The following is a 7684-nucleotide window of genomic DNA, read 5'->3' on the forward strand; positions in this document are numbered from 1 at the left end:
GACCTCCAATCGTACACCGCCCTCCTCCCTTGGGGTTTGGAAAGAGCCCTCTGTCGCCCGTCTGCCACGTGCCAGCCAGCTTTTGCTCAGGAACGCGGAGTGGGAAATACCCCACCACCAGGTCTGGGCGCCTCCCCTGGGGCAGGTCTGGGACACACCGTTCCCCTAAAGGCTCCTCCAGCTGTCCCTCCTGCTCACCCTTCTTTGGCCACAGCCTGTGATCTGGGGGGAAGGCACCATCCCCTCGCCCCCAGGAGCAAAGCAAGTCCTGCGGGTCAGGCGGGAGGAACCCTGACTGGGAGGGTGGCCGGATGCCTCAGGTGAGTTAGATTAGGGGATGCCACAGGCCTCCTGGGGGAGCCCCGCCCCACCCCCGGGCCAGAGCGGGTCGTGGGCCTCTGAGCCTCTGGGAGTCACGTGCCAGACCAGACCCCCGGCCCAGCTGACTCCCCTCCCAGCCCTGCCGGACCCATTGCCCAGACAGGCGACTGGCCAGGCAGCGGGCAGCCTGGGCTAGGGGCTGGAAGCCCCTCATGCTGTGCAGGGAGGGCGTGTGTCCTTTGCCTCACACAGCAGACATGCTCCTCAACGTCAGAGAGGCTACGCACAGCCTGGCTTTCCCCACTTATAGGACCGTCTTCCGCAAACACTCTCCCTTCCGTGGGGCACCAGCTGTCAAGGCTTTCCTAGACAGCGGCCCCCTGCATACCTGGCCTCCCAGGAACAGGGTGGGGACACGTCACTCTTACCTGAAACCGCCTCCTGGGGTCAGCAGGGCGCCCAACGGCAGAACCACATCCCAGGCTCCGCGGTCGGTCAGCCTTCTGCCCCAAGCCCAGTGACCCTCTACATACACAAACTGGCCCCCATCATAGACGGCTCCTCCCCAGAGACTGACGGCACCGTCTGCCCCACCTGCTCCTCAGGGCGGCCGCGGCCCCACTGTCCCTGCCTTTGGCTCTTCTGGGAAGCAGCCCTCCCCCACCAGCCGCGAGGCGCCCTGAGCAGGAGCGCGGGGCACCGCGCGGATAACGCCACGTGCGTGCGAGCACTTGTCAGGCCCAGCGATTCATTCTGTGCTGTCTCCCTCCCTCCACCACAAGAGGCATTTAATGAAGACCTGGGGATGCGCCGTGGACAAAGAAACTCTGCATGCAGGGCAGGCAGGGCCAGGGCCAGGGCCAGGGCCAGGTCGGGCAGCCCCTCCGGCTCAGCCATGGACGGGAGAGGCTGCCAGGCACCCAGGGCCCGGGCTCCTGACCAGACACTCGGGAAGGGGCATCCTCCGGGGGGCCCACGGAGGCCACTTGTCCCCGGGGAGGCCCTGGCCATGGCCCAGCATGGCACACCCGCCAGGAAGCCCCCACTCGGAGGCTGGGACTCGGCCCGGAGTGTAGCCAAGGGCCCTACTGGAGGCCTCCCCTGGCCAGGGCCGTACAAGCCTATCCTGGGAGCACAGCACAGGCAGCCGGAGCAGACGCCCCAACACAAATCTTTTCCTTGGCGCTCAATTAGCGCGTTTGGCACGCGGTCAGACCCCTCCCCCGCCCTCGGGAGAGAGCTCATCGCTCTGACTGCGCAGCTGGTGCTGCGGAGCCCCCGGGAATCAGCTCGGAAGGTGATTTACAGCCGCCTCTCTTTGTCCTTTCCTGAAGGAGACAAGACTCTGGGATCCAGAAGAGCGCTTCTGAGGCACTGTGTGCCCACTGCCCACAGTCAGGCCAGTGGGCCGCCTCCTCCAGGGAGCCCCCCTTGCCCAGCTCCCGTTTTCACAGGGCCCTCGTCATCCAGAGGGAGTGGTAGCCTCACTCCGTGAGTGTGGAGAGGGTGCCAGAGCCCATCTTGGCTGTGGCTGCAGGGGACAGGTGTCCATATGTCTCCAACCAAGCGCCAGGGGCTTCCCGGAAGCAGGAAGGCAGAGTGAAGTGGCAGCCCAAGGAAAGGCTCCCCAAAGCTGGAGCGAGCGGACCTGGAGGTGGGCGCTGGGCCAGACACGTGGACATTTCCCTCTCCAGCCCCAAAGCCTCTCGGTGGGTAAGCTGTTCATCCAGACATTCATTCCTGCAAGCTCTTCACAGCCTGGGCCGCTGGTGCGTTGGAATGTGTCCTGGACCAGGGACCCTACAGGACCCCGCGAAAGAAGGAGGCAATGCAGCCTTGGTGCCTGTGGGTGTAGAACGCAAGGTCAGGGGTAGCAGACCTGGGCGGGGGCTGGGGCCTGAGGGAGGGGCCCTGGAAGGAGAGGAAGAAGGAGGGGCTGGAGAGGGAGAAAAACCAGACGCTCAGGACACCTGGAGGTCATGGAGTGTGGCCGATGCCACCCCAACTGCAGAGGCCAAGTGGCTGAGACCCAGGCTGCCCGTCCGATGGGGCTGCCCGCTAAGCCCAGATGCACCGGCCAAGGAGGGCGGGCGGTGTCATTGCCTCAAGGAGCTTGCCTGAGGAGTGAATGAAAAAACAACTGGGCAAACATCCCTTCCAGCAGCCACGAGAGGCCTGTGGCCCCGAGGCCCCGAGGAGAGAACCATGAGGCCGCCCAGCACTGTGTGGCCCCACGCGGCCTCGAGGCCTGGGGGAGCGGCGTGTGCACAGGCGCCCCGCCGCAGGGCTTCCTTGAAGCACTCCCGTGTCAGGCGCTTCCTTCAGAGGAGAGGCGAGGCCAGCAGGGCAAAACGGCAAGAGAGACAGGTCGGCACAAGGACACATGGTGTGGTTCTGTATGCTTCTCTCTGGCTGTGACGTTTATCAAAATAAATAACTTTTAAAGAAATAAAGGAGCTGGGAGTGCAGGGAGGGCCTGCAGTGTGGGAGACCCACCTGTCCCAGGCTTGGGGAGGGGCTCCAAGTCCAGAGAAGCCAGAGCATCACAGGGGAGGGGCCGGGCCAGGAGTCCGGTCCAGCCTGCCTCCTGCCAGGAAGGGCTGGGCAGCTGGGGCCTCCTCCTGGGGCCCCAGGCTTCTGCCTCTTCCCTTACATACCTTCTGGGCCTCCTCCCACCTGCCAAGGGTCTCAGCCTCCCAGGGTCTTTCCAGCATCTTCCCAGGGAAGTGGCTTGGCTCAGAAAGTCCCTCCCGGGGCCCCACACGTCCACGGTACCCTTTGGCTCAGGGTGCCTGGAGGCCCCTTAGTAGTGCCTGCTCCCCAGGGGGGCACAGAGCCCCCCTCCCCAACCCTTATGTGCAGCCCAGGACTGGGACGCATGCTCATTCCTTCCCTTAGCAGCATTTATTCAGTCCCCAAGGCGCCCCAAGCCTGGTGGTCCCTGCACCCAGATGCTGACACCCTGGGAGGTGCCACTTGGCAGAAGGCACGTCAGCCCAGCAGGGGCTGAGGGTGAGGGTCCAGCCCAGACCCAGATGGAGTAGGAAGATGAGGGGAGAGAGGTCCAGGAGGGCGGTGGAAGGCAGGGTAGCAGCAAACGGACCAGTGGAGGGGGTCAGATGGATGAGTCCGGCAGGGATAGGAGGCTACTGGTGGCCTTGGTTTCATGCACTGGTCATTACATGGGGATTAGACCCAGGTGGAGCATGGTGGGCAGGACTGGGCCATAGTGCAGGTGGGCGAGGGGCCAGGGTGACCAGCTGGGCCTCCTTTATGTGCCCACCCGTGCCCCCTGCCCAGGCCCACCTTCAACCCTCACTGCTCACTGCCTTTCCGACAGTCCCTGTCCCTCTGGCGGCGCTGGGGGGTCAGCCGAGCAGAGATGCGAGTCTGCCAGCCCCCTTTCCGGGGGTCGGCCTGTGGAGGGCGCCCAGCCAGGAGGGCGGGGGTTTGGAGGCCCCACATGGCCTGTTTGCTAGGGAGGGGATGGGGTTTGCGCCAGAGCGAAGGAACTTTTCGTCTCCAGACACTGGGAGTTCCTGCAGGAGTAGATGCATGCCTCCGCGAGTCCGGAGGCCCCTCCAGCTCCAGGGCCCTGATGACCTTACCTCTGCCCCTTCATCCCCCAGCAGTGGGTGGCACCCATTGGTTCTCCTGACCCACCAACCCCCAGATGAGCAGCATCCCGAATCCACCCTGGTGTGGTTGCCTTCTGTGCTCTCAGAGCAGAGAACCGCTCACACGTGGGAGGACAAAACCAGGGCCCTTTGCAGGGGGCCGCCCCAGAGGCCCCAGCCCCTAGTGGGCATGGTAGGGGCAGATGGCAGGTCGACAACTTGCCAGCCCCCCGCGGCGACAAACCTCTATTTCTTTGACAAGGTATTTGCCAACTCCGTGGCTACCTGCGCGGTCGGCGATGGGATCCAAGCTCCTACTAGGTGCAAGCCCCCATCCCCCACCCATCCCACTTGTCCCCTCCCACACCGCGCTGGGCTCTGACCCGCCCAGGGCTTGGACACCGACTAGGCCTGGCTGGCACTCCGCGGGGGCCCCTCCCAGGCCCACCCACCCAACAAAGGGATCAATAGTCTCGTTCCCAACCTGCAGGCACTTGCCGAACAAGTTTTTTTATTGTCCACTCCTTCCCGCAGGGCAGGGCGGGGCGCACGGAGGTGGAGCTCGCTGAGTTCACGTGCTCTCTCCCAGAGCACGCCTGGCACCTAGTAGGTGCCCAGTAAATAAACGTTGAGTAAATAAAGATCTCTGCCACATAGCGCTGTGTGTTCCCACGACGTCCAAGTTCACGCGCCGAAAAGCGCCAGCTGTCTTCCTCCGCAGGACTTTTCCTTCAAGACCAGAAGGTGGCGTACGCGGACCTCTCCAGTACGGCGGAAACCGATTCAGGCAGTGGGAGCCCAGAGGCGCTCCTTCCATGCAGGCGGCCACCAGATTTTCCTTACGGGGGTGGGGGGTGTTTCCTTTGGTCCCATGGAGGGGGCAGTGCCCAGGAGCACAGCAGGAGTGCTTGGGGGCGCAGTCCGGAATGCCAAGAGATGGCGGGCAAGGAAGACGTGGAAGTTAACAAGACTTTATACCCAGGACCGGGGCACTAGGGAGAGGCAGCCCCGTGCCGCAGCGTCCTGCAGGGTGGGGGAGAGACGGGGCTTGGGTGCCCCCGCACGCCGAGCAGGACAGGAAGCGCGCGGAGCGTACCGAGACACCGACAGCCAGAGAGATTTAAAAGAGGCCGCCCTCACCCAGCAGTCCCGGCGCCACCAATCGCCACAGGCCCTCCAAACCTCACTCCAGCCCCCTATCTCGCACCCGCGGCCACTGGCTCCCAGGAGAGCCGCGTCCGCTGCGGTCAGTGGAGACGGCAGACCCACTCGCGACCCCAAGCATTCCGGCCTTAGTCCGGGCAGGACCCGGCGGCGTAGACAGAGCCGGCACGCAGGGCAGCGACTCGAGGTCTCTTTTCTCATCGGTGTAAAAGGGCTGCGGAGGCCCCCGCTCCGGTGCGCGAGGAGCCAAAGAGCAGCGCCCAGAGCTGCAGTGTTCCTCCTGCCTCCGAGCCAGGGTCGCGGGGACCCTTCGGAAGGATAGTGCGCCCTGTTGTCCCGTCCGGGCGCGCCACTCCTGTCCCACCCCAGAAGACCGTCGGGTCGAGGATACCCGGAGTTGGCTCCGTGGCCCACAGAGTGGTCCCGAGCAGAGAGCCGGCCCCGCCCCTCTCACTAGGCCCCTCCCCTCCCTCGGCCCCGCCTCCTGGCCCACTTCTCCCGCTCTAACCAGAGCTCCAGCTTTCTCCACCCGCTGCAGCCCAGAGGAGGCCGGAGGAGCCCAGAGGGGCCCAAACCCTGCAGGGAAGGAGCCTCCCTGGGGCCGGGCTCTCGAGGCGCACGCACGCAGTGCCCAGGAAAGTGGGGCGCATGCGAGGCCCGGGGCCGGTCTCGGGGCTCGGCCGCAGTAGGTACCGCGGGAACGCTGGAGGGGCGCTCTCGGTATCCCGGGCCTGGCCCCGCTGGGGCCGATCTCCTGCGGGGCAGTCACACCCGGATCTGCGAGTGCGGCCCCAGTCAAGGAAGCAAGAAGAGAGAAACTCTCTTGCGCGCGGGCTGCAGCGCGCACGGAGCCAGGGCACCACGCGCCACGCCGCGCCTCCCGGGACCGCACGGTGCGCGCTCACACGGCCAGAGGAGGCCACCGAACGGCCGCCCAGCCCCGGTGGTCAGTGGCTTTCCAAGCCGCGATCTGGCTTAGGGAGTCTGGGTACTAAGACTCCACAGCTAACTGCACAAAACGAAAACGGACCCCCGAGGGTCTCAGCGCGAGCGGGCGCTGGGTCCCAGCACAGAGCCAAGAAGGTGGCCTTCTACCTCGCCACTGAAACCCTGGCAGCCGAAGTGAAACGGGAAAGTCGTTGCTAACGGACAGCGCACCGCACCTGGCCTGACAGAGGCCGGCTTGGCGCACGCCGCCCCCAAGCCACAAAACGGCGGCCATGGGTTCCCGCACGTTCCCAGAAGGCAGCGAGTAATAATATTAGTCGTCACTCAGTAATTAATACGTGACGAGGAAACAAGGTCCGGAATTCTACTCAGCGCCTGCTCTCCGCCAGCGCGCGCAGCCCGCTACCATCTTACTTGAACCCTCCAGCGCGCGCAGCCCGCTACCATCTTACTTGAACCCTCCACAGCAATTCTGCGGCGTGGGAGGCTCTGTACCCAGAGGGGGGACACCGTGGGCCCTGCGTGCTTGTCAGAAGTCCGCACTCCTGCCCGCTGCACCCAAGGCCCCGAATGTGGCCCCGTATGCCTTGGGATCGGGACTCGGAGCCTGCCACGGCGCCCGTTCTCCCAGCTGGGGCTGTGCTTCACGAGGGGAAGGCTGCGGGCTAAATCGGCGCCCAGGTCGAAGCTCTGGGCTCAGGTTGCCTCCCGGGAACAAGCCCCGACTTCGCGACCGGGAAACACCCAACCCAGAGGCCCGGGAGGTTTCAGCTCCGCGGGCCCGGGGGGGAGGGGACTGGGAACTAACGGCTCTCCTGGCAGTGCCCGGGGGTCGGCGGCCTCGCCTGTGACCCTCGGACAGGCCTCGCCACCGCGCAACTAGTTGATTGGTGAAAGCTTCTCGTGGGCCATGTCTGGCATACGGCCCGTGGACTCTGAGGTCCGGCTTCCTCCGTCTTCTGTATTCCTGAGGAGAATGTTTACGGAAATGTCTTTGGCCCTCCCCCCAAACCTGAGCCCGGGGCAGGTGGAAGCAGCCGGGGGCGGGGGGCGCGGGCCGTGACCCCGAATGCCTGCGGGCTCCCCGTGCCCTCCCGCCTGTGGCTCTTCACTGAACGGGGTCCACGGAGTGTGCTGAGTGGATCCTCAAATCTACATTCTTTCGGGCGATAAAATATGTTCTCGTATTTTTTCCTGATTTCCCATTAAAACCTTTGCCTAACTAAACTCCCATCCAGCGGGATTTATTTCGTCCCCGGGGAGATAAATCAGGGGACAAATTTACAGCCCGGGAGGCACCTGCGGCGCTAATGGGCCCTTCATGGAGTGCGCTGCCGGCGGGGGCGCGCGCAGACGGCGGGGCGCTGGCCAATGGCCGGGCCGCGGGCGCCGGCAGCCAATCAGCGCGCGCGCCGCGCCGGGGCCCCGCGGTTATCAGCGCGTCCGGCCCGCGCGGCGCCGCTCCGACCCGGCCCGGAGCCGCCACCCGCTACCGCCAGTAGTTCCCCGACCGCCGCCCAGCCCGTGCCGGAGCCGCCGCCCGCCCTCCGTGCCGTCGGCGCTCGCGGCCCACGCCCCGCGCCCCCGCTGCAGCCGGCGCTCGCCCGGGCCGCGCGCAAACTTCCCAGGCCGGC

This window comes from Camelus ferus, chromosome 11, assembly GCF_009834535.1.
Source record: "Camelus ferus isolate YT-003-E chromosome 11, BCGSAC_Cfer_1.0, whole genome shotgun sequence".
NCBI classification, from domain to species: domain Eukaryota; kingdom Metazoa; phylum Chordata; class Mammalia; order Artiodactyla; family Camelidae; genus Camelus; species Camelus ferus.